General features: G+C 42.4%; 1 protein-coding gene across 1 annotated transcript in view; it reads right to left on the bottom strand.

Annotated features, from left to right (window-relative positions):
- plxdc2 (plexin domain containing 2) overlaps positions 1-27,301 on the bottom strand; it is a 176,261-nt gene that overhangs the window by 117,909 nt on the left and 31,051 nt on the right. The window lies entirely within an intron of this gene.

The raw sequence follows: 27,301 nt of genomic DNA, 5'->3' as shown, positions 1-27,301 counted from the left end.
GCTGGTATTAAACCTTGGGTTGCACGGGCCTTTTGCAACTTTCTGCCATGTTTCTATATTGTACATTCGACCAGTCTGGAGAGGAAGGGAGAACATGAAAGGCCGAGAGCTCAGAGGGGTCGCCCATAACAGTTCAACAGGAGGCAGACAATTATTGATAAAGTGCTGAGAAATTGGGGTTAGGGTTAAGGTTAGGGTTACGGTGACGGTCAGGTTAAGGTTAAGGAAAAATAGGATTTTGAATGGGAATACATTTTTTGGTCCCCACTTGGATACTGAAACCAATGTTTGTGTGTGTATGTGTGTGTGTGTGTGTGTGTGTGTGTGTGTGTGTGTGTGTGTGTGTGTGTGTGTGTGTGTGTGTGTGCGCGCGCACATGTACAATATTTCTTCTTTCCCATCACTGTGAGAAGTTATGGTAACTAAGACAAGGATCATTACAGTAAGAGAGCAGGTAGGGACAGATTCTGTCTACCTGAGAACCAAAGATGGACTCAGTTCCCACGTCTCTACAGTACAGGATTTGGAACAGGATCATTAGCTCACCCTTTTCATTACCATCCAGTGTCAGGAAACCATTGAGTTTGATTTAGGCCTCCCGAGTGGCGTAGTGGTCTAACACACTGCATTGCATTGCTAGCTGTGCCACTAGAGATCCTGGTTTGAGTCTAGGCTGTGTCGCAGCCGGCCGCGACCGGGAGACCCATGGGGCGGCGCACAATTGGCCCAGCATCGTCTGGGTTAGGGGAGGGTTTGGCCGGCAGGGATGTCCTTGTCCCATTGCGCACTAGCAACACCTGTGGCCGGGTGCAGTGCACGCTGACACGTTCGCCAGGTGTACGGTGTTTCCTGCGACACATTGGTGCGGCTGGCTTCCGGGTTAAGCGGGCATTGTGTCAAGAAGCAGTGCGGCTTGGTTGGGTTGGGTTGTGTTTCGGAGGATGCACGGCTCTCGATCTTCGCCTCTCCTTAGTCCGTATGGGAGTTGCAGCGATGGGACAGGACTGTAACCACCAATTGGATACCATGAAAAAGGGGTAAAAAAAAATATGTCTATAAAAAAAGAGTTTGATTTAATGTTATACTGGTATATCAGATAACTCCACTTTTTGGGAATGAAAATGAACATTGGTTTGTTGTTTGGTCATTAACAACATTCTCTCTCTCTCTCAAGGAAATTAGGGTCATTTCAATCACATCGATCAAGGTTGGTGCTTTGGTCTAAATACACTGCCGTCAATTTAATGGCAATCTCTTAAGAAGAGTGTCTGCAGCCAAACAGTGTGTATAGGGGGACCTTGCTTGTGCCAGAGACCCTTTAACTAAGTCTATCTATATTTGTTTGTGTGTGTGTTTGTGCGTGTGTGTGTGTGTGTGTGTGTACGTGCATGCATGTGTGAATGTGTGCAAATGTGTGAGTGCATGTCTGTGTATCTGGTGATTGATTGACTCTGTGTGTATTGCCAGTGGTTTCTCTCTCTCTGAGGGGGTAAAGAGGCACAGTGAGGGCCTTGGGCCTGTCTTCAGTCTGGCTGTTAATCCATCAGCATCAGAGAGCCTCTATCTGTCCCTACCAAAGACCCTCAGAAGTCAATGAGATATACAAGACGTCTGCTAAATAGCTGAAGGGTCTATCCACCATAGAAGTGAAGGGCAGTTCATTTTCCTGAAAATATATAGATTTACAATCGTTATGTGTAAAAAAGTGTCTCAAACCCCCCAAAATGTAGCCATATTTGCATTCTCTGCCGTTCATTCCTGCTGGGTTGTAACACCATCACAAAGCAGCATTATAGAATATACAAACCCAGGGTTGAGCTGCCTTAATTAGACAGCTTCCATCTAAGCCGTGGAGCTCTCAGTAGCTAACCCAGAGTGACAGACAGACACAGAAAGCCATCTAATACCAAGCTTACAGCTAGGGGAATATCCTGGATCAAGCAAGGATTTTGCCTCTTAAATCCCACAACATTTATTCAGGGTTGTCTCTTCCTTTTTCCCAGTCAAAAGAATTGATTCTTTTGATAGGTTTTTCTCTCTTGGTGCAAGTGGGTGATCTGTTTAATTTTCACACAGAAGCCTGGTCACAATTCTATTAATGAAATACTCATAATCTGTTTAATTAAGTTGAGACAATATTTTGATAATTTGAGGTGATGAGATAAGTTCCCACAACCGATGTTAAACCAAAAACATACGTTCCCACAACTTCCAAGGAACCAAATGTGCTAGCTGGGTTATGACTAGCTATATTTTACTGTATGTACCACCAGGTGCTAAATCAGTGGAGCTGATGTCACAGGGCCGATGACACAGCCCCTTACACCCCTCTCACCACCTCTTCTTCCCAGGCCCAGTGTGTGTGTGTGTGTGTGTGTGTGTCCTATGGCAGATTCACAGTGACAGGCCCCTGCCTGGACATGACAGGCGACACATGGAGCCTGATATGAGAGCACAATCCCGCTGAAAGGCAGGTAATAAAGGGGGCCTCAGCTCCCCTGACACCACGTCCGTCTCGCTAGATGCCGGCGCTAAAACAGATTGCAGGGTGATTGACGTGATATTATGACCTTGTCTGTCACAGACCTCTCCCAGCTAGCACATAATGTTCTAAGAATCCTATGATTCTAGAGCTTGGTGAAAGTGTTGTCCTATGATTCTTTTGCATACCACCTTCCCACAACAATCTGGGAATGGTGCAGGATAGTTGCTTGGCTTTGGAATATTCTCAGCACATTTAAGGAACTTGACAAAATAATGTTATTTTTCTTGGTATTTCATTACTTTAACAGAACGTTTCCTACAAGTTTGAACATGGTTGCAATTAATTACATTTTTGGTCAAGTTCTAGGAACGTTCTCCAACTGGTTCTCGAATAGTTCAGAGAGCGTTAAGAAACAACGTTCTCCTGTGGGAATGTCAATACTTCAGCAAAACATTTCCACCAGGTGGACTCATGTTTGCATGATTAATGCCTAAGCAAATTAATGTCCTATCTGTGCTTGGAGTTCAAAAAAGTTAATCCAAAATAAGCTAGTGTTTTTATTAATAGTCTAATTAAAATATTCAGTGACATTTTTAAGGAAGTTATTAAAAAAACTCAAAATAACCTAGAATTTACATTCACGGAACCATAGTAAAACAAAAAATGTGTTCCCAGAACTGACTAAATGTTCACTAATAGGTCTTAATTTATGCTCTTGGAGAGAAAATAGTGTCACACCATGATCTGTTTCACCTGTCTTTGTGCTCGTCTCCACCCCCCCGTTTTCCCCTGTGCATTTATACCTGTGTTCTCTGCCTGTTGCCAGTTCGTCTTACTGTATCTCGTCAAGCATACCAGCGTGTTTTTCGTACTCCTGTTTTCTTGAGGGCCTGTTTTGTAGTCATCCTGGTTTTGATCATTCTGCCTGCCATGACCCTGAGCCTGCATGCCGTTCTGTACCTTGCTACTGCCCTGGATTACTGACCTCTGCCTGCCCTGACTCTGAACCTGCCTGCCACTCTGTACCTTACGGACTCTGCCCTGGACTACCGATCTCTGCCTGCCCTTGACCTGTCGTTTGCCTGCCCCTGTTTTATAAATGAACGTCTGTTATTCGAACTGTCTGCATCTGGGCCTTACCCTGACGTCTGAAACATAGGTACAGTACATGAGATTCACAATTGTTTCGATGATATATTTATATATATATGAACTTTTATACAACGGGTGGTTCTAATCCTTAATGCTGATTGGTTAGAAGCGCATTCCAGCTGGTGTCTATTCCACAAGTTACCACCGGCTAAATCTATGACGTTAAAAAGCCTATTTACTCTGTTCCATCTGACTGCGCAATCCACTGTCTCATCAGCCCAGCCCAGCAATTTATAAACTTGATCTCCACTATAAAAAGCATCTAGACATCATCTCACATTTCTTTTAGATTAACATTCAGTTTTCAACAGTGGAGATTGGTATAAATCTTACTGTCTGTCTGACATGTGCAACATTGTTTCAATATTCAAATTCGATCTGCAACTGTCCCATAGTGATGAACGTGTAGGGGTTGGGAGTAGGGACGAGAGAGAGAGGCAGGCAGCGTTTCTCAGCCAGTCTACATCATGAATCAGCTGGCATCATTTGAATGGATATTCAGTTGAAGTCGGAGGTTTACATACACTTAGGTTGGAGTCATTAAAACTCGTTTTTCAACCACTCCACACATTTCTTGTTAAACCTCTTGAGACTAGGGTGCAGTATTTTGATGTTTGGATGAAAAACGGACCCAAATGAAACTGCCTATTTCTCAGGCCCAGAAGCTAGAATATGGCATATTAGGATAGAAAACACTCTAAACTCTAAAGTTTAATATCGTCTGTGAGTATAACAGAACTGATATTGCAGGCGAAAACCTGAGGAAAATACAACAAGGAAGTGCTGTTTTTCTGAAACCTACCTGTTCCATTGCATGCCTTCCCTCCATTTAAAGGGATAGCAACCAGATTCCTTTCCCTATGGCTTCCACATGGCGTGAACAGTCTTTAGACATAGTTTCAGGCTTTTATTCAGAAAAATTAGCCTGAATGATCACATCGCGTCAGTGGATAGCTGTGTCCCCCCCAGAGTTCATCATGCTGAAATCAGCAGCTTGGAGCAGACCTTTTCTCTCTCTCTCCTATTGAAATAGCTACCGTCCGGTTGAAATATTAACGATTATTTATTGTAAAAACAACCTGAGGATTGATTATAAAAAAACGTTTGACATGTTTCTACAAACTTTACGGATACTATTTGGAATTTTCATCTGCCCGTCTTGACTTGCACGAGTACTCAACAAAACGCGCCAACCAAAAGGAGGTTTTTGGATATAAAAATAATCTTTATGAATCTGTATCCCCATTCCAGTGGGTCAGAAGAGCAGATACACTAAGTTGACAGTGCCTTTAACTTCTTGACGCTACCCATCCCTGTTGCGGGATCATTTTCGTCAGCAACCGCTGAATAGCATAGCGCAAAAGTCAAATAATATTACAAAAAAATATTCATATTCATGAAATCACAAGTGCAATATTGCAAAACACAGCTTAGCCTTTTGTTAAACCTCTTCATCCTACCCCCTCCTTTTTCGAACATTCTGTTAAAAATCGCGCAACTTTTCAGCGTCCTGCTACTCATGCCAGGAATATAGTATATGCATATGATTAGTATGTGTGGATAGAAAACACTCTGAAGTTTCTAAAACTGGTTAAATCACGGCTGTGACTATAACAGATCGTGTATTTCATCGAAAAGCGCAAGAAAAACTGCTCACTGAAAGCTAAAAATAATATCCATGCGTCACTTTCATGAATTGTTAAAAGGGGACAAAATTAATTATGGACCTGCATGCAATTCCTACAGATTCCACACGATGTCGCCATTGTCGTCATTATCCGGGGAGTTTTTTGTTGGTAAATCCAACTAACTGGATTCCATTTCTTCCGGTCTCCGCCAGGATGTTTTGAAGTGCACATTTTCAGCCATTGATTTGAAGACGAGGAGCTATTGAATACACATCGCCCCGTGATCATTTTGATAGATTATAAACGTTTACTAATACCTAAAGTTGGATTACAAAAGTATTTCGAAGTGTTTTGTGAAAGTTTATCGTCAACTTTTTTAATTTAAAAAAATGACGCTGCGTTTTAAAACAATGTTTTTTTCTGAATTACACAGCTTCCATAGATGGCTATTTTGGGTATATATGGACCGATTTAATCGAAAAAAAGACCCAATAGTGATGTTTATGGGGCATATAGGAGTGCCAAGAAAGAAGCTCGTCAAAGGTAATGAATGTTTTATATTTTATTTCTGCGTTTTGTGTAGCGCCGGCTACGCTAAATCTTTTGTTTACGTCGCATTCAGGCATTTTGGGGTGTTGCATGCTATCAGATAATAGCTTCTCCTGCTTTCGCCGAAAAGCATTTTAAAAATCTGACTTGTTGGCTAGATTCACAACGAGTGTAGCTTTAATTCTATACCCTGCATGTGTATTTTGATGAACGTTTGAGTTTTAACGAGTACATTTAGCATTTAGCGTAGCGCATTTGCATTTCCAGGTGCCTAGTTGAGACATCTGCGTCTCAAGTAGGATCAAGAAGTTAAACCACCTGTCGTCTCAGATTTTGAAATTATGCTTTACAGCGAAAGCAATCCGAAGGGTTTGTGTAAGTTTATCGATAGCCTAGCATTGCATTATGTACACTTAGCATCAGGAAGCTTGGCCAAATACACCTTAGCCAAATACATTAAAACTCAGTTTTTCACAATTCCTGACATTTAATCCTAGTAAGAATTACCTGTTTTAGGTCAGTTAGGATCACACTTTATTTTAAGAATGTGAAATGTCAGAATAACAGTAGAGAGAATGATTTATTTCAGCTTTTATTTCTTTCATCACATTCCCAGTCTGACAGAAGTTTACATACACTGAATTAGTATTTGGTAGCATTAACTTCAAATTGTTTCAATTGGGTCAAACGGTAAAATCCACAAGATTCCCACAATAAGTTGGGTGAATTTTGGCCCATTCCTCCTGACAGAGCTGGTGTAACTGAGTCAGGTTTGTAGGCCTCCTTGCTCGCACATGCTTTTTCAGTTCTGTCCACAAATTTTATATAGGGTTGAGCTCAGGGCTTTGTGATGGACACTTCAATACCTTGACTTTGTTGTCCTTAAGCCATTTTGCCACAACTTTGGAAGTTTGCTTGGGGTCTATGTCCATTTGGAAGACCCATTTGCAACCAAGCTTTAACTTTCTGACTGATGTCTTGAGATGTTGCTTCAATATATCCACATAATTTTCCTGCTTCATGATGCCATCTATTTAGTGAAGTGCACCAGTCCCTCCTGCAGCAAAGCACACCCACAACGTGATGCTGCCACCCCTGTGCTTCACAGTTGGGATGGTGTTCTTCTGCTTGCAAGCCTCCCCCTTTTTCCTCCAAACATAACGATGGTCATTATGGCCAAACAGTTCTACTTTTGTTTCATCAGACCAGAGGACATTTCTCTAAATAGTATGATCTTTGTCCCCATGTGCAGTTGCAAACCGTAGTCTGGCTTTTTTATGGCGATTTTGGAGCAGTGGCTTCTTCCTTGCTGAACGGCCTTTCAGGCTATGTCGATATAGGACTCGTTTTACTGTGGGTATAGATACTTTTGTACCTGTTTCCTCCAGAATCTTCACAAGGTCCTTTGCTGTTGTTCTGGGAGTGATTTTCACTTTTCGCACCAAAGTACGTTCATCTCTAGGAGACAGAACGCGTCTCCTTCCTGAGCGGTATGATGGCTGCATGGTCCCATGGTGTTTATACTTGTGTACTATTTTTTGTACAGATGAACGTGGTACCTTAAGGCATTTGGAAATTGCTCCCAAGGATGACCAGAGGTCTACAATTCTTTTTCTGGCTGATTTCTTTTGATTTTCCCATGATGTCAAGCAAAGAGGCATTGCGTTTGAAGGTAGGCCTTCAAATACATCCATAGGTACACCTCCAATTGACTTAAATTATGTCAATTAGCCTATCAGAAGCTTCTAAAGCCATGACATAATTTTCTGGAATTTTCCAAGCTGTTTAAAGGCACAGTCAACTTAGTGTATGTACACTTCTGACCAACTGGAATTGTGATACAAATTATAAGTGAAATAATTATAAGTGAAATAATCTGTCTGTAAACAATTGATGGAAAAATGACTTGTGTCATGCACAAAGTAATGTCCTAACCGACTTGCCAAAACTATAGTTTCTTAACAAGAAATTTGTGGAGTGGTTGAAAATGAGTTTTAATGACTCCAACCTAAGTGTATGTAAACTTCCGACTTCAACTGCATTTCAATAATTTTTTGATATACGAAAAGCTCCATTGTTAGATTGTTTTAACTATTCCTATAGAAATGGTAGTCTGTCAGGTACTCAGCAGGAAGGTCTGATTTGTCTGTTATTAAAACAAGACCCAGTTGGCAAATATAAAGACCCAGTCTATCTAAAAAACTGGAGCCTCCTTACACTTCAATGTCTTGATGCAAAAATACTAGTAAAATGCATAGCACTCAGAATTAAAAGGGTTTCACCAGGTATTGTTCATCTTGATCAGACAGGTTTTTTACATGGACGATACATTGGAGATAATATACAACAACTACTAGAAATAATAGAACATCATGAAACATATGAGAAGCCAGGAATTGTATTTATAGCGGATTTTGAAAAGGCATTTGATAAAGACTGGATTTTATTTATAAATGCCTGGATTTTTTTCAATTTTGGTAATTCTCTTATAAAATAGGTAAAAATAATGTATAGCAACCCCAGGTGTAAAATAGTAAATAACGGCTACTTCTCAGAGAGTTTTGAATTGTCAAGAGGAGTTAAACAAGGGTGTCCAATGTCACCAAATATATTTGTTATGGCCATTGGAATGCTAGCGATTGAAATCATATCCAATAACAACATTAGAGGATTAGAAATCTAAGGCTTAAAAACAAAGGTGTCCATGTATGCCGATGACTCAAAATTTATATTAAGTCTGCAAGCTAGATCCTTGCAATGTCTCATTGAAGATCTAGATAACTTTTCTGTACTCTCTGGACTAAAACCTAATTATGATAAGTGTACAATATTACGTATTGGATCCTTAAAAAATACAATGTTTACATTACCCTGCAGTTTACCTATAAAATAGGCTGATGGTGAAGTAGACATACTCGGTATTCATATCACAAAAGATATAAATAAGCTCTCCACAATGAATTTCAATAGAAAACTTGTAAAAATAGACAAGATCCTGCAACCATGGAGAGGCCTATTTATGGAAAAATTGCCCTGATTAACTCCTTAGTCATATCTTAGTTTACTCACTTATTGGGCTGCCTACTCCTAATTATTAATTTTTACAAATCATATGAGCAAAAAATATTCTGCTTTATCTGGGACGCTAAACCAGACAAAATAAAACAGGCCTATCTATATAATGAATATGAATTGGGTGGGTTGAGATCATTAAATATAAAAGCACTAAACCTCTCTCTAAAAGCTTCACTCATTCAAAAGTTTTAGTTGAACCCATATGGTTCTCAAGTAGATTACTAAGAAAAGCTCATCCATTGTTTAAAAATGGCCTTTTTGCCTTTGTGCAGATTGCCATGTCTCATTTTCGATTAATTGAAGATTATACTTTTTCAAAGCATCTCTTTTTTTCAAATAAGCATTGCAAAGCTAGCTACAATTTCAATTTCATCCCCCTGAAAAGATAGAACAAATATTACAACAAATATTATGGCTGAACTCAAATGTGCTGGTTGATAAAATGCCTGTATTTATGGGAAAGATGTTTGAAAAGGGTATTTTGTTCTTAAATTATATTGTAAATTGGAATGGTAGAGTTATGTCCTTCATGGAGCTTTCAGAATTGTACGGAAAGGTCTGCTCAATCCAAGAGTACAACCAATTGATTACAGCATGACCCCAAAAATGGAGGAGGCAGGTGGCAGCGAGAGGAGGTAGGGAACTTGTCTGACTGCCCAATATAAAGGATCAAAACTGGCGGAGGAATAAAAATAGCATAAATAGGAAAGTATACCAGTTTCATTTGAGGACCAGGATGTTGACAACTGTGCCATACAGATTCCAAAATTGTTGGGCAGAGATTTTTTATGTACCGATTCCATGGTACAGGGTGTATGAGTTGACATATAAAACAATGCAAGATTCAAGACTTTGCGCTTTTCAGCTAAAATTATTATGTAGAATTCTTACCACCAACAAAATGTTGAATATTTGGGGCATAAAATCACCAAAGCTCTGCAGATTTTGTTGTGGGGATACAGAATCAATAGGCCATTTATTTTGGTATTGCCCTTAACTGTGCCTGTTTCTGGTCTCAGGTTCAGTAATGGCTGAAAATGCATAGCATTGATCTAAAATCGACCCTAGAAATAGTACTGTTAGGAGATCTGGAGAGACCGGGTCAGTCAATTATTAATATACTAATACTCTTAGTAAAATATTTATCTTCAACTCGCAATCTGTGGATTCTATTCGATTAGATAGATTGAAATTGTACGTTAAACATCATAGCATAGTTGAAAGATATGTGTTGTGGCCAGCAGAGATAAATGGGATGGGCTGAGGGAAGCTGAGGGTTGGTATGTGGAATTGGAGACAAGTGGGAGTGGAGTTGCTGTGTGGGAGATAGAATGATGGTCAAAGATGCTGATGCCTGATGCTGTGCAGGTGTTTGTACACGCATATACACACACTCTCATTCAAATAAACACATACAAGAACACACACATACATGTAATAGTGCCAGATATGCACACAAACATCTACAGTTGGCATTGCTGTTATGATTTTAGTTGTCCTTGATGTCCTTTGTTTTAAATGTATTATTATACAGTTTTTATTTTGCATTGTTGTTTGCTGTTTTCTTCTGTCTTTTCATTTTCATTCTCTTGGTTGTTGGTGCATTGGGGGGTTCTTGGGGGTGCGGAATGGAATTAATTTTATTTTTTATTTTGAGAAACAGACAACTCACAAGTAGTACCCGCAAAACACTAGTCTCAACGGCAACAGTGAAGAGGCGACTCCGGGATGCTGGCCTTCTAGGCAGAGTTCCTCTGTCCAGTGTCTGTGTTCTTTTGCCCATCTTAATATTTACTTGTTATTGGCCAGTCTGAGATATGGCTTTTTCTTTAATACTCTGCCTAGAAGGCCAGCATCCCGGAGTCGCCTCTTCACTGTTGAAATTGAGACTGGTATTTTGTGGGTACTATTTAATGAAGCTGCCAGTTGAGGACTTGTGAGACATCTGTTACTCAAACTGGACACTCTAATGTACTTATCATTTTGCTCAGTTGTGCACAGGGGCCTCCCACTACTCTTTCTATTCTGGTTAGAGCCAGTTTGCGCTGTTCTGTGAAGGGAGTAGTACACAGCGTTGTACGAGATCTTCAGTTTCTTGGCAATTGCTCGCATGGATTAGCCTTTCCTCAGAACAAGAATTTAGAGTTTCAGAAGAAAATGCTTTGTTTCTAGCCATTTTGAGCCTGTAATCAAACCCACAAATGCTGATGCTCCAGATACTCAACTGGTCTAAAGAAGGGCAGTTATATTGCTTCTTTAAAATCAGAACAACAGTTTTCAGCTATGCTAACATAATTGCAAAAGGGTTTTCTAATGATCAATTAGCCTTTTAAAATGATAAACTTGGATTAGCTAACACAATGTGCAATTGGAACACTGGAGTGACGGTTGCTGATAATGGGCCTCTGTACGCCTATGTAGATATTCCATTAGAAAATCAGCTGTTTCCAGCTACAATAGTCATTTACCACATTAACAGTGTCTACACTGTATTTCTGATCAATTTGATGTTATTCTAAATGGACATTTCTAAGTGATTCCAAACTTTTGAACGGTAGTGTAAATAGTAAAGTACAGATACCCCAAAAAACTACTTAAGAACTACTTTAAAGTATTTATACTTAAGTTCTTTACACCACTGCTGATGATACGATAGTCTCGCCCGCGCTAGTAAGCATAGGAGAGTGTATTGGGGAATACACTCACCTCGCTGCCGTGTTGGAGAGGATAGGCTGGGGTTTACAGGCAGCCTTAAAAGAGATTCTGTGGAGATTATGTGATTCTTATCTGGAGTTGTAACTGCACAGCCATTCTCCTGTTTGTCAGCAAGATGTTGTCCCTGCCTTCCTGTCTTACACCTCTCTCTCTCAGTGCATGCTGGGAGTGTTTGGTAGTTGAGAGGCTGTGTGTAGTTGAGAAGAGGTTTTCTTGAATTTCTTTCTTTGTGTTTTCTTTTTTTTAATTCTATGGTGGAGGGTTAAACACACTGTTAATTTAGCGGTACCCGCTGTTACTTTTTTTTAAGTTAGGGAGGAAGTGAACAGAGTGTTAGTTTCCTGGGGTTTGGAAGGTGTAGTGTGCACGATGGCTTCGCAGCCTAGGGCGGAGGAGAAGCTGTCGTTACGGCATGGATTCAGATGTGTTCCTGAGAATGGAATTACGGTGAAAGAGGTTCTGCTCGCCGTCGGCAAACAGGTAGGATGTGAATTTATACATTCCGCATCTAGAATGAACAAAGCAGTGGTTGTGAAAATGAAAAGAGTAAATTTGGTGGGTAGGTTGATTGCTAGCGGAATATTTGTAAAGAATGTGTTGGTGCCGATTTCTCCAGTCGAGTCCTTCGATTAGAGTGGTAATCGCTAATTTGCCTCCGTTTATTACGGCTGATCAAATCCGGAAAGAACTGAGTCGGTTTTCTAGCGAGGTTTGTGTACTGTCGGCAGGTTTTCAGGCAGATGCCGTTAAGCATGTTTAATTCCAGAAGCAAGTATTCATGTTTTTGAATAACAATGAGCAACAGCTAAATGTGCATTTTAAAGCGAGGCATGGGGAGAGGCTCTATGCAGGGTTTGCCAGCACAGATAGTCTACGGTGCTTTGAGTGTGGGGATTTGGGGCATAAGAGCTTTCATATCCACATAAAGGCCGTAGACAATGTGAGGGTACAAGCTCTAGTGAGGTCAAGGGGGGGGGAGTCATTCTACCACGCCCAGTATCCGCTATGGGTCCGCAGTCAAATGACCACCCATAATCACTGTCAAATGCTCCCTAAAACACTTCTGCGAGCAGGCCTTTCTAATCGACCTGGCCCGGGAATCCTGGAAGGATATTGACCTCATCCCGTCAGTTGAGGACGCCTGGTCATTCTTTAAAAGTAACTTCCTCACCATCTTAGATAAGCATGCTCCGTTCAAAAAATGCAGAACTAAGAACAGATATAGCCCCTGGTTCACTCCAGACCTGACTGCCCTTGACCAGCACAAAAACATTCTGTGGCGGACTGCAATAGCATTGAATAGTCCCCTGCGATATGCAACTGTTCAGGGAAGTCAGGAACCAATACACGCAGTCAGTCAGGAAAGCAAAGGCCAGCTTTTTCAAGCAGAAATTTGCATCCTGTAGCTCTAACTGCAAAAAGTTCTGGGACACTGTAAAGTCCATGGAGAACAAGAGCACCTCCTCCCAGCTGCCGACTGCACTGAGGCTAGGTAACACGGTCACCACCGATAAATCCATGATAATCGAAAACTTCAACAAGCATTTCTCAACGGCTGGCCATGCCTTCCTCCTCGCTACTCCAACCTCGGCCAACAGCTCCATCCCCCCCCGCAGCTACTTGCCCAAGCCTCCCCAGCTTCTCCTTTACCCAAATCCAGATAGCAGATGTTCTGAAAGAGCTGCAAAACCTGGACCCGTACAAATAAGCTGGGCTTGACAATCTGGACTCTCTATTTCTGAAACTATCCCCCGTCATTGTCGCAACCCCTATTACCAGCCTGTTCAACCTCTCTTTCATATCGTCTGAGATCCCCAAGGACTGGAAAGCTGCCGCGGTCATCCCCCTCTTCAAAGGGGGAGACACCCTGGACCCAAACTGTTACAGAACTATATCCATCCTGCCCTGCCTATCTAAGGTCTTCGAAAGCCAAGTCAATAAACAGATCACTGACCATCTCGAATCCCACCGTACCTTCTCCGCTGTGCAATCTGGTTTCCGAGCCGGTCACGGGTGCACCTCAGCCACGCTATAGGTACTAAACGATATCATAACCGCCATCGATAAAAGACAGTACTGTGCAGCAGTCTTCATCGACCTGGCCAAGGCTTTCGACTCTGTCAATCACCATATTCATATCGGCAGAATCAGTAGCCTCGGTTTTTTAATGACTGCCTTGCCTGGTTCTCCAACTACTTTGCAGACAGAGTTCAGTGTGTCAAATCAGAGGGCATGTTGTCCGGTCCTCTGGCAGTCTCTATGGGGGTGCCACAGGGTTCAATTCTCGGGCCGACTCTTTTCTCTGTATATATCAATGATGTTGCCCTTGCTGCGGGCGATTCCCTGATCCACCTCTACACAGACACCATTCTGTATAGCTCTGGCCCTTCCTTGGACACTGTGCTATCTAACCTCCAAACGAGCTTCAATGTCATACAACACTCCTTCCGTGGCCTCCAACTGCTCTTAAACGCTAATAAAAACAAATGCATGCTTTTCAACTGTTCGCTGCCTGCACCCGCACGCCCGACTAGCATCACCACCCTGAATGTTCCGACCTAGAATATGTGGACATCTATAAGTACCTAGGTGTCTGGCTAGACTGTAAACTCTCCTTCCAGACTCATATCAAACATCTCCAATCCAAAATCAAATCTAGAATCGGCTTTCTATTTCACAACAAAGCCTCCCTCACTCACGCCGCCAAACTTACCCTAGTAAAACTGACTATCCTACCGATCCTCGACTTCGGTGATGTCATCTACAAAATGGCTTCCTATACTCTACTCAGCAAACTGGATGCAGTTTATCACAGTGCCATCCGCTTTGTTAATAAAGCACCTTATACCACCCACCACTGCGACCTGTATGCTCTAGTCGGCTGGCACTCGCTACCCACTGGCTCCAGGTCATCTACAAGTCCATGCTAGGTAAAGCTCCGCCTTATCTCAGTTCACTGGTCACGATGGCAACACGCACCCGTAGCACGCGCTCCAGCAGGTGTATCTCACTGATCATCCCTAAAGCCAACACCTCATTTGGCCGCCTTTCCTTCCAGTTCTCTCCTGCCTGTGACTGGAACGAATTGCAAAAATTGTTGAAGTTGGAGACTTTTATCTCCCTCACCAACTTTAAACATCTGCTATCTGAGCAGCTAACCAATCGCTGCAGCTGTACATAGTCCATCGGTAAATAGCCCACCCAATTTACCTACCTCATCCCCATTCTGTTTTTATTAATTTACTTTTCTGCTCTTTTGCACACCAGTATCTCTACCTGCACATGACCATCTGATCATTTATCACTCCAGTGTTAATCTGCTAAATTGTAATTATTCGTCTACCTCCTCATACCTTTTGCACACAATGTATAGACTCTTAAAAAAAATGTTTTTATTTTTCTACTGTGTTATTGACTTGTTTATTGTTTACTCCATGTGTAACTCTGTGTTGATGTCTGTTCACACTGCTATGCTTTATCTTGGCCAGGTCGCAGTTGTAAATGAGAACTTGTTCTCAACTAGCCTACCTGGTTAAATAAAGGTGAAATAAAATGTAAACAAAAAAAAATGATTGAGAAGGAGGTAGAGATGGTGGTGCAATGTAGGCTAATTTAGCTGAATTACGTAGGGACCTGGGCAGTTTTTTCCAGGTTAAAGCAAAGGGATCATTTGTAAGAGCTAGGTACTCTGAGAGAGCTAAGCTCTCTCTGGCACAGAGGGATGAAATGGACATTCCTCTGTTGTCTCATGAACTGGCAGAGGCCGTAACCCAGATGTCCCCCGGCCGTGCACCGGGGGTCGATGGACTCCCAGTGGAGATTTATAAAAAATTCTGGGAAATAATAGGACTGGACTTCTTTTGCGTGTTGCGTGAGTTCGTCAGGGTAGGAGAGTTGCCGATGATCTGCCGTCCGGCGGCCCTGACTCTCCTGTCCAAAAAAGGGGACTTGTATGAACTTAAGAACTGAAGGCCTCTGTGCGGACTACAATATATTTGCCAAAGTCCTCTCTAACAGACTGAAGACCAATCTGGACTCTATAGTACACAAGGGCCAGACATATTGTGTACCCGGATGCTCAATCACGGACAACTTGTTCTTAATCAGGGACATGTTGGACTTGTCGAGAGGTTGTAATGTGAACTTTGGACTGGTCTCTCTAGATCAAGAGAAGGCTTTTGATAGAGTGAGCCATGGGTATCTGTTTAATGTGATGTCTGTGTTTGGGGAAAGGTTTTTGGCCTGTGTGAAGATGTTGTATGCTGGATCATCATTGTATGGTCAAGGTGGGAGGGGGGCTCAGTAGGCAAAGTCTGGGTGAAGAAGGACATTAGACAAGGGTGCCCTCTATCGGGGCAGTTATATACACTAGCCGTTGAGCCTTTCTTGCGCCTGCTACACGGGAGACTGCAGAGAGTGTGCTGGACAGGAATGGGGATGTTGACAGGCATAGCAGTGTCAGCATATGCAGATTACGTTTCTGTGATGGTCAAGGAAGGACAGGATATGCAGGCACTAGAGACTAGTCTGAAGGTGTTCGAGGGCGCATCGTCAGCTAAAGTGAACTGAGGTAAGAGCAAAGCTCTGTTATGTGGGGTATGGAGGGATTGGGCCCCCTCTGCTTCCAAGGGGTTTGCAGTGGGGTTGTGAAGGGCTTAAAACAGCGCCTAACAGGGAGAGAGAGAGGGGGCTTCTATTTGAGTGGCTTAGGCAGAAACTCTCAGAGGTAGCGCATGAGGAGACGCTGGTGGTCGGCAGGGACTAGAACTGTACAATGGATTTTGCGAAAGACAGAAATGGGGAGGAGCCTCATTCAGGCTCGGAGTGGTGGGTCAGGAAGAACTGGGAGGGGCTGTCACAGGCAGTGGTGTCAAGACTGGCCAGGTGGAGGTGGCTCTTGTCCCAGGTGTCATATAGAGGGAGGGTGCTGAAATCAACAACCTGGTGGCATCTTCCCTGTGGCATAAACTGGCTGTCCTCAACCCCCCCGCCGGTCTGCTTGCAGACCTAAAACGCAAGCTGGTGGATTTTCATCAATGGCTGAGGGCGGCAGTGTTGTACATGTCAGTACATGAAGGAGGACAGGGTCTGGTGGAACTGGAGAGCAAGGTGGCTGCATTCCGACTAAAGGCAGTGCAGAGACTGCTGTACCATACTGATGTCGGCTGGAGGGAACCAGCATGCGCGCTGCTGAGGAGAGCTGGTGGATTAGGGTTGGACCGGCAGCTGTTCCTCATGAAGCTGGAGATGCAGCAGGTCTTTTAGATTTTTACTCTACGGTGCTGAGTGCCTGGCAGCTATTAAGGCCCACGCGAGAAGGGGATGTGGAGCCTGGACTGTGTGTGTGGGAGGAGCCTATCTTCCACAACCCAGCCATCCCTTTGAGATCGGTTCAGTCGGCCATCCTGCAGAGGCGACTGATGGCAGTGGGTTTACTAAGGCTGGGTGACCTGCGACTGCTGGGAGAGGAGGGGTGAAAAACCCCAGAAGTCCGAGCACAACAAACAGGACTAACATATCTTAGGTTGCTGGAGAGATTCCTGGAGGAGGTCCAGGAGGCACTGTCTGAGCCAGTAAGGGGGGGTGTTTGAGCAGCCAAAGGGGGAGGGGCCACCAATGTTTCCGCCACTTCAGGTGAAGGCAGAGACTGGGGACTGGCAAGGGGGTCTAGGACTTGTTTGATTTTAACACTCCGAGCCTGGGGGAGTTTGAGGGGGTGGGAGGTAAAGCCCTCTACAACCTCTGCATTAAGTTAAGGAACATTAGAAGCCTAACAGGAGTGAAGGCACATCAGTGGCAGGGGGTATTTGGGACAGAAAGTATGCTGGGTTTTAGATGGAGGGGGCTTTACAAACCCCCAGTACCAATGAGGTCAGGGGACCTCCAGTGGAGGGTTCTACCTGGGAGTCGACCTGGGAGTCGGACAGGTATGTCCTTTCTGTGTCATGAGTGAAACTGTGATTCATGTGTTCTCTGTGTGCGCCAGGTTAATGCCATTACGGTCTCTGTTGGAATGTCTGTGGGAGAGGTTGGGGGTGGAATTTACTTTTGGGATGTTTATAATGGGGTACAGGAATTCAAATAAGGAAAAGACCAAATGTATGTTGTTGAATTTTCTGTTAGCTTAGGAAAAGTTGGCTATTTGGCTAACAAAGAGGAATAGAGTCAAAGGTGGGGGACAACAGACCCTTTACTATTATTTAATGGGATGGTCTCTGCGCGCCTTAGGGTGGAATTTGTGTTCTATAAAATGATAAAATTGTGTCTGTATAGCTGATGAAGATGTTTTGGATTTACGGTTGTAAAAGTGGTGAGGTTTTGGTTGTTGTTATGTGTGGTGTTGTTTTGTATCATGGGGTATGCAGTACAGGGGATATTTGTTTTTTAAGGGGGGGGGGGGGGGGGGGGTGATGTTTTAATGAAATGAGAATGTGGCATTTAAAGAAAGACAAAGTCAAAAGTATCTCTCTCTCTTCTCCCCCTCTCCCCTTTCTCTCTCTCTCTCACCACAGTATTTGGTTGTCACGCACCCTGAGCTTTAAACACACTGAAGTTTTGTTGGGATGTCTCACTGTCTCTCTCGCTCTCTCTTCTGCTTCTCTCCTCCTCTCCCGCAGATATAAAGGTTTTTGTGAGTCATTTTCTGTCCAAGTTGTTCTTTCACAAGCCCTGCGGAGCCTTGTCTGCATCCCAAATGGCACCATATTCCCTATATAGTGCACTGCTTTTCACCAGGCGTCAATGGTCCATGGTCAAAAGTAGTGCACTATATATCGGGAATAAGGTGCCATTTAGGACACAGACTTGTTTGTTAAGTGTTAATTCATGCAGCCTTTCTCTCATTAATGGTGTAAATAATGTGTTTTTTGTTGAATAATATTACAGCAATTTCAAAGCCAAAAAATAATTTCAACTTGGAGCCAACTCAACTGAATAATTGGAGTCAAGTTAATAATAACAACACACTAATAGGCTTTAATGACAAATTAGGCTGTGTGTGTGTGTGTGTATGTGTGTCTGTGTGGCAACTGTTACCCCAGGCCCACACAGGCAACCAACAGCACACGCCCACACTGACACACACAAAAACCACACACACACACACACACACTGATAAGCACACCAGACCCACAGTCTCTAAGAGACCCTCATTTCTGTCATAGCCTGAATGACACAGTCGATTAAATGAAAAGTAGTCCATTGTGGAAACACTTTCTGCGTCTCAAATGGCACCCTATTGCCTTTATAGTGCACTACTTTCGTGCCATTTGAGACGCAGCCCCTGATGCCCAACCAGCTGGTTGGGGAGATGGCAGCAGCTGTCATACACTAGGGAAGGACTGTCTGCTTATAGGATCTTAGGTGACCATGAGTATAGTTTTACATTAGGAATGGTGGAGACAGTATTTAGATATAGGCTGCGATTTAAATGGCACCCTGTTCTCTATATACTGTATGGTGACATTTGAGACACCATTTAGCATTTATCCCAATGGTTAACAGTAGAGTTGTACATGTTTGGTGGGATACTCATATAGCAGCCTAGAAAATGGGAACACTGCAGGTGTGTCAATGAGTTCAGCATGACACACTTCCTGAGCCCACAAAGTTGTTTGGAGAAGACACAGGAAACCGCGGTGACAGACAGACTCACAGCCACACTCCCTTTAAAAGGTGATAGACCATGTAATCTATACAACCCAAGTCTGGTCATGTGCCCTCCTCACCTGCTATTACAGACCAGAGGTTTGCTTCCGGCCATAGAGTTGGATAGTTGGATACAACAAATAGAATAACTTATTGAAGTAGAAGATGAAGAGATTGACTACTTTAGGCCTAGATTCAATCAGATCAATCGCTAACCGGCGATAACAGATACCCGCTTAGCGAATGTTTTGGTGGGTCGGAGGTGGAACTTCAAATCGGTGAGCAGCTGCTTTTGCGCCAATCAAGCCATGCTCGCCCCACTCGTGTTAGAAGTTCAGAACGAGAAATTGTACGCTACAGTGCCTTCAAAAGGTATTCAGACCCTGCAGTACAAATTGAGATTAAAATATATATTTTATCAATGATCTACACAAAGTGGAAGAGAGAATTTTTTAACGATTAATGAAAAATAACACTAATATACAGTATTTTGATTAGATAAGTATTCAACCCCCTGAGTGTTAGATGTTAAAATCATCTTTGCAGCGATTACAGCCGTCTTTCTTGGTAAGTCTCTAAGAGCTTTGCTAACCTGGATTGTACAATATTTGCCCATTACTCTTTTTTAAACTCTTCAAGTTCTGTCAAGTTGTTTGTTGATCCTTGCTAGACAGCCATTTTCATGTTGTGCCATAGATTTTCAAGCCAATTTAAGTCAAAACTGTCACTTTGCCACTCAGTAACATTCAATGTCATCTTGGTAAGCAACTCCAGCATATATTTGGCCTTGAGTTTTTGGTTATTGTCCTGCTGAAAGGTGAATTTGTCTCCCAGTGTCTGGTGGAAAGCAGACTGAACCAGGTTTTCCTCTAGGATTATGCCTGTCCTTAACTCTATTCCGTTTATTTTTATCCTAAAGAAAAACTCCATTGTCCTTGTCAATGACGAGCATATCCATAACATGATGCAGCCACCACCATGCTTGAAAATATGAAGAATTGTGATGTGTTGTGTTGGATTTGCCCCAAATATAATGCTTTGTTTTCAGGACCAAAATGTATTTTCTTTGGAATTTTTTTTAAAATTTACTTTTGTGCCTTATTGCAAACAGGATGCAAGCTTTGGAATATTTTTGATTCTGTACCGACGTCCTTCTTTTCACTGTTGTTGATCCGTCCTCAGTTATCTCCTATCACAGCCATTAAACGTTTTTAAAATCACTATTGGTCTCGTGGTGTATTCACTGAGCGGTTTCCTTCCTCTTTGACAACTGAGTCAGGAAGGACGCCTGTATCTTTGTAGTGACTGGGTGTAATTAATAACTTTACCATGCTCAAAGGGATGTTCAGTATCTGCTATATTTATCTTTACACATTTACCAATAGGTGCCCTTCTTTACGAGTCATTGGAAAAACTCCATGGTCTTTGTGGTTTAATCTGTGTGAAATTCACTACTCTACTGAGGGACCTTACAGATAATTGTATGTGTGGGGTAAATAGAAGGGGTAATCATTTAAAATATATATGTTAACCACTATTGCACACAGAGTGAGTCCGTGCAACTTATTCTGTGACTTGTTAAACACATTGTTACTCCTGAACGTATTTAGGCTCTTGCCATGACAAAGGGGTTGAATAATTATTGAAACAAGACATTTCAGCTTTACATTTTTTATTAATTTCTAAATTTCTAAAAACAAAATTTCACTTTGACATTGTGGGGTACTGTTCGTAGATCAGTGACACAACATCTCAAAGTAATATGTTTTAAATTCAGGCTGTAACACAACCAAATGTGGAAAAAGTCAAGGGATATTAATACTTCCTGTATATAGAAAACTAAACAATGAGGATTTCTATCATCCTAATTAAGTTGTAGATTAACTTGGAAACGATGCTGCATTGGATTTCTGTTAATATGACTCCGTGCAGCCAATGGCAATGTCCACTTTAGCTATAATGCCAGGAGCTCCTCCGACATGGCCAAAACAACCGCAATGCGGATGTTGGCTAAAGCGGATCTGATTGAATAGAGCCCGGAAAATGCTGATAGCCCTCAATGGTGCTGCCCATGCGGTCACAAAGTCGCTACTGTCATGTCAAGAGGTGTGCTCCTGCCCATAGAGTTGGATAGAGGGCACAATAGATATAATAACCTTGAAGAAGCCATTAAAGCAAAGTTGCAAAGATGACCCTTTTATCCAACCCTATGGCTTCTGTTTCCACTTTCCTCCCGGCAGCTCTGATTTCCCACGTGTCTTTGAGCTGACAGGTAACAGGTTTAAAAAGACCTGTTCCTCCGCTTCTTAGAGAAACACCAATTACCAGAGTTTGCTGCAGGATGTGTAACATTAAATTAAACATTCTCAATTTCCTCTTTGATGCAAATGAAATGTCTGTGGCTGCATCTATGTGTCTATTCTTGCTCTTGAGGATGACACGTGTTGTTTGAATACTCGGTACTGTTATGTTGGCTCTTTCTCACAAGTGTGGGTGTATTATGCCATTTTCTCATGCCGCAAAGAACCCTGAACTGCTTCCCTTATTGATTTTCCTTCGTGTTTATGGGCTAAAATTCAAGGCAATAACCAGGAGGAACTGAAATGTAAATGTTTGCAGGAAAAAACACATTTGTTTGACTTGATAGGAAATCTGTGTGAACTCACTTTTAATTATTGCCCAACTTTTGTCCATTTGTTGTAAATCTAAAGATTGAGAGTCTCTCCGACAGTAGTTGCGTTCCTTGCCAGCCTATAATGGTATGCTTATTCTATAATCAGTTGATAAATCATAACATACTTTTCATTTGTCCTTCTGTTTTGAAGGCAGCTACTTTGAGAAGTTACTTTGGAATTAGCTATCAATCTAAGGAAGCATCTGAGTTGCTATATCGACACAAAAGACTGACAGAGAAGGACTATCCTTTGATTGGCTACCCTTCCCCTATTGGTCTCTTTATAAAGAAGGACTGTGCCGTTCACAAATGGCACCATATTCCCTATATGGGCTCAGCTCAAAATTAGTGCACTACATTGGGAATATCAAAGCAGAGTTTATTTGTCGCTTGCACAGGATACAACAGGTGTAAACAGTACAGCGAAAGGCTTACTCACACGCTCTTCCAAAACAATGCAGTATTCAATATCTAAAGGTAAGAAAATAGGACATCCAGAATATGATTTCAAAGAGCACGGAATCAATACCAGGTCAAGATATATATAAATAAAAACAAACGAGAGTAAAACACACATGAATTTACGCTATATACAAGGTCAGTACCAATAACATAATGTGGTGGTAGAGGTAGATATGTACAAGTAGGCAGGGTTAAAATTGACTCGGCAGCAGGATAAATAATAATAACAATAATAATAATAGTTGTAGCAGCAGAGTATATAGGGTTAATATTAACGAATATAGCGATTAGGGTGCCATTTGAGATCCAGCCTACATATCAGTCCTAGCTGCCTTACAGAAGGTGTAGAAGGAGCAAAGACAATTTCTACAGCTTTCCTCTGTTTCCGACTGATATTTGCGGTCTGTAAAGCCGTCCACAGCTGTCTCTCTCTCTCCTTGTTCTCTTTACAGGTTGACGTTTATTGGGAGGAGTCTTGTCCCTGAGGCTGAACTAAAATATGAAACAAAAATGGGCTTTTTGATCTCAATTTAAGGTTAGGGTTAGGCAAAAAGGTTAGCAGTGTGGTTAAAGTTAGGGTTAAAGTTAGGGTTAGGTTTAAAATCCTGCAGAGCTGCCTCCAAAACAAGATTCATGACGAAAAACGCTAACCTGCTTTCTCCCCAGAGACCGAGAGGAAGGCAGGCTAGAGGAGAAGCCTGTAAAATCCCCTGGGGCTTCAGGTAGCTCTCTCTTTCTCTCCATCTCTTCCTGGCTGGTGTTTGAAGCTTCAGGTATCTTTCTCTTGCTTGCTGCAAGATACTGCCATACAGCCCAGTCCCAAGTCTTATCTCCCCTGTGGCTTCCCTCATACCTCCAATTTATTTTCTCCCTTTTCCATCAGAACCTACTGGTGGCAGAGGCACATTGTCGGGACAAGGCCATTTATATTGAGCGTCTGCAGTGACATATTGGGCTGGATTTGGTGCCTTATTTGCTATACACTACCACAAGAGGGGGGTTATGTTGAATTGTCACTGTTTTTCCCCAAAATTTTCCGTTTCGCAGTCTGTTTTACAATTTTGGAAAGGGGAGAATGTCAGGGATTTTGTCTGCAAACAGCACTGCTGTTGCTACTACAGTATTCTCAGTCTTGTTATGTTTTATTCATATACTCCAGTCTTCCTCTGGTGTTGTCTGTATGCATTTACCTCTCAATGTCTCCCTTCCGCCATGCTGTAGTTGTGCAAGGCCAGAGTGGAGGAGAGGGGAAGAGTTATTCTACTAGCTCCTTTAAGTGGTACCACTACCTTTCCTTCCCTCCTCTTCTCTCCTGGCTGGTTGAGGCTGGCAGCCATGGCTGTGTCTGAGAGGCCTGTGAGTTTGATCAATGGAGCCCAGAACGGGCAGAGCCAGGGCAGTGGAGCCGATGGAAGAGAGCCCGGAGGCATGGAGCCGATATGGCACACACATTATTCCCATCAGGCCTGGGGGGGGGGGGGGGGTTGTGTGGGTGCCAAGGAACATCCATCTTTCTAGTTTCCACATCCCTCTCTAATCAGAGTGCTTACCTTTTCTTGGAGAGCGGAATGAAACAGAAGAGAAGGCGAGCGCATGCTCTGAAGAGGATATTCTGGCAGAGGAAGAATTACAACCCCATTTGCATTCTAGCCTCGCGGATTCAAAAGCCTCCCCGGCAATATTTGTTCTCCTGACTGTCTATTTCTATTAAAGATTCCATCAACGCAATAGACTGCGCTCCGGCGGAGGACGAATGGTGCCATCAGTCTTGAAGTGTGCGAAGGCCTCCAACACATCCTCTCCAGGGGTCAAACATAGGTTTGAATTGGATCAATACTCTTATTAGACGGATCAATACTAACAACACATGGTGAGCTGGCTAATTTTAACTGCTGTGTTGACACAACTTCACAATGGGTAGAAAATAAACAAACACATGTCAACGCGGCTTTAGTACTCAGGCTTCGATAAGCCCGATAAGACTGTGTTAGCACATCTCTGACGTGTATCATGTCCCCCCTTGCCCTTGTGCACATCATGCATATACCACAGGAGGTTGATGGCACCCATAATTGGGGAGAACGGGCTTGTGGTAATGGCTGGAGCGGAATCAGTGGAACGGTATCAAATACATCAAACACATGGTTTCCAGGTGTTTGATTCCATTCCATTTGCTCCGTTCCGGGCATTATTATGAGCCGTTCTCCCCTCAGCAGCCTCCACTGGCCCCTCTTTACAGCTGTGCTCTTTGTGGCTGCTGTTGTTTTTGTCTCTCTGAGCTGAAGTAGCTAGCAAGTCCCAGCCTGTATCCCCAGGATGGCCTCACCTGAGAATTACAGCCCCACAGTCCAGCCCCACACAGCTGCCTAACAGAGGGTATAGTGGGCCTTTTGTTAAGCTGCTGGAGTGATTGTCAACTTCTGCTTCTCTCTGTGTGTCTGTCTGTCTGTCTCATACTTGTTCTGCTCGACTTGAGTCAACTTGATGTCAGTTCGAAGCATGCTCAACGTCTTGTTTAATTTAACGATGTGAAACTGGAAATATATATTTCTGTGTTTGGGACATTAATTAGCAATGGTGGAAACAGCAGAGCTTTACGTTTCAGTTTAATTAACCGAGTCAACGAGTCATGACTTGAGAAAATCTATGTGTTATTCGATCGACAATGCAAATATGGACAGGGCCCATTTCCTGCTGTTTCACAGTGGAGGGAAGCACAGTGATGTGTCAGTATGATTGAGTATGGTCCTGTGTGGCTCAGTTGGTAGAGCATGGCACTGGCAACACCAGGACTATTTGATTCTTGCTGGGGAAATGTATAGCTGTAAGTAGCGTTGGATAAAAGCATCTGCTTATTATATTAGATCTTCCTGTTTAAACAATGCAGTGAATAACCAAAGGTACTTTTATATGTTCCTATCTAACCTGTTCTCGACTGTTTTCCTAAAGCACATAATGTTCATTCGTTAACTAGCGTCTCGAACTGTAACGTTCCCGGGAAGGCATTGCTGCTTTCTTATTGACCATGTTCAGTTTTGTTTGGAGAGTGACGAACTGGCTGCAATTATGGACTCAGCGGGATGTGGCATTCTCTCACAGTTTGTCAACAGATTGGTGAGATTCCAACAAAGGCTGGCTTTGGCTGCTTGACCAGGGAGACTTATCCACTGTGTGTGTGTGTGTGTAAACATTTTGCCTGTTCTGGGAAGAAGAAAAAAAATGGGTTGCAGGGAGGTTCTATGAAAACCTGGTTATTTTCTGTGAGGTTTTATTAACGCTCCCAGAATGGAAATAATAGGTTATTTGTAGGTTTTTAAATAACTTTCTTAAATAATACTTTTAATCAGGGGTGCAACTTTCACTGGGGACATTCTGAAATTGCATTTTCGTCCTGGCATGTTTTATAATTGGAATGTGATACAAAATGAGCCATGTGCTTTAGGACCATGCAGACACCTCTGAGCGGTCGGGTAGGCTGTTTTGGAGTGTTTATCCGACTAGATAAAACAATATATGGCACCCCCCACATTTGAAACCACCCCTGCTATTAATAACACTGCTAGCTTATTTTGCATTCATTGAAAAAAAAAATAGGACACATGGAAATTAAATTCCTTAGGCATTAATCATGCAAATTAATTTATTTTTTATTGTAACATGGTATCAGAACCTATGATCTTCTATTTTCTATCCACTAAATTAGTCCACTGTGCCACCAGCATGGAGCTAGCATGCTATGTTTTTTTACACATTCAAAGCTGTTCATTGCAGTCAATTTGAACAGACCTCATTTCAAAGGAAACATGAGCTCATTAAGATCAGGTGTGGCTAATTAGTGGGCGCGGCCAATACGCTTAACAAGATAGATGATAGAGGGTTTTGTTGCTGCAGAGAACGGAATGCATATGTTTTTAAATAAATGTTCTCTGACCGTTACTAAAGTTGTGATTTTTTTTATGGAACATTTTCTTCATGTTCAGAGAATGGAATTTAGAGCTTATTGATGTTAATGTGTACAATTACATTTCTTTGAACATTCCCAGAATATTGGCAAGAACAGACACCTCTGAATGTTCTGAGAACATTGCTTAACCTTTTCATGCGTGAGACAGTCACCCCCAGCGTGAATATTCTCTCCATTTACAATGTGATTGTTACGCAACAGTACATTTCATCTGCGCTGCGGATCATTCTCTAAGAACAGTTTGAATTGAGGTGTGTTCCACCTCCTCATTCATTCACATAAAAGTAGTCCTTTTTTACTTTAGTAGACAATATATATTTTTTGACATTTTTGACCCGGACAAAATTCCCCAAGCAATTCCCAATTGTTTGTGCAGTTCAAGTCTGCAGACATTTGCGCATCTCCCATCAGAACAGGATCTGCACACACATGTTCACATTTTCCGCCTGTTGCCCACATCGCAGTCATTGTTGTTTTCGTTACCAATAATAACTTTGGAAATGTGTGCGTTTATATCAAAGTGCCGTATTGCGTTATAATAATTTCTGTATGTCATGTTATGTAATTTCTACTGTAGCTCACTATGTATGGAGCATAATATATTTGTGCATATTCCTTATAACGGCAGACACGCGAGGTAACGTTACTCATTTCATAACCTTTATGGTGTTATATTGAATCGAGCTAATGTAGCTAGCTACATTCTCCCATTAGCTCTGTAAACAATGCTAATTGCGCCCTAGTGGTGCAGCTGTCTAAGGCACAGCGTCTCGGTGCTAGAGGCGTCACTACAGACACCCTGGTTCAAATCCAGGCTGTGTTTCTCTCAAAGTAAGTGCCTTTTTACGTTATAATAGTTTCTGTGGGAACTGTATGTCCAATTACAAAAAAATACATTTTTCAGTTATCATCTAACCTGTTAGTTGGCGGTGAACTATGTGGCCATTACG

The sequence above is a fragment of the Oncorhynchus mykiss genome, chromosome 15 (genome assembly GCF_013265735.2).
Source record: "Oncorhynchus mykiss isolate Arlee chromosome 15, USDA_OmykA_1.1, whole genome shotgun sequence".
NCBI classification, from domain to species: Eukaryota; Metazoa; Chordata; class Actinopteri; order Salmoniformes; family Salmonidae; genus Oncorhynchus; species Oncorhynchus mykiss.
The sequence above is the reverse complement of the archived record's forward strand: the minus strand, read 5'-3'. Positions and strand labels throughout refer to the sequence as shown.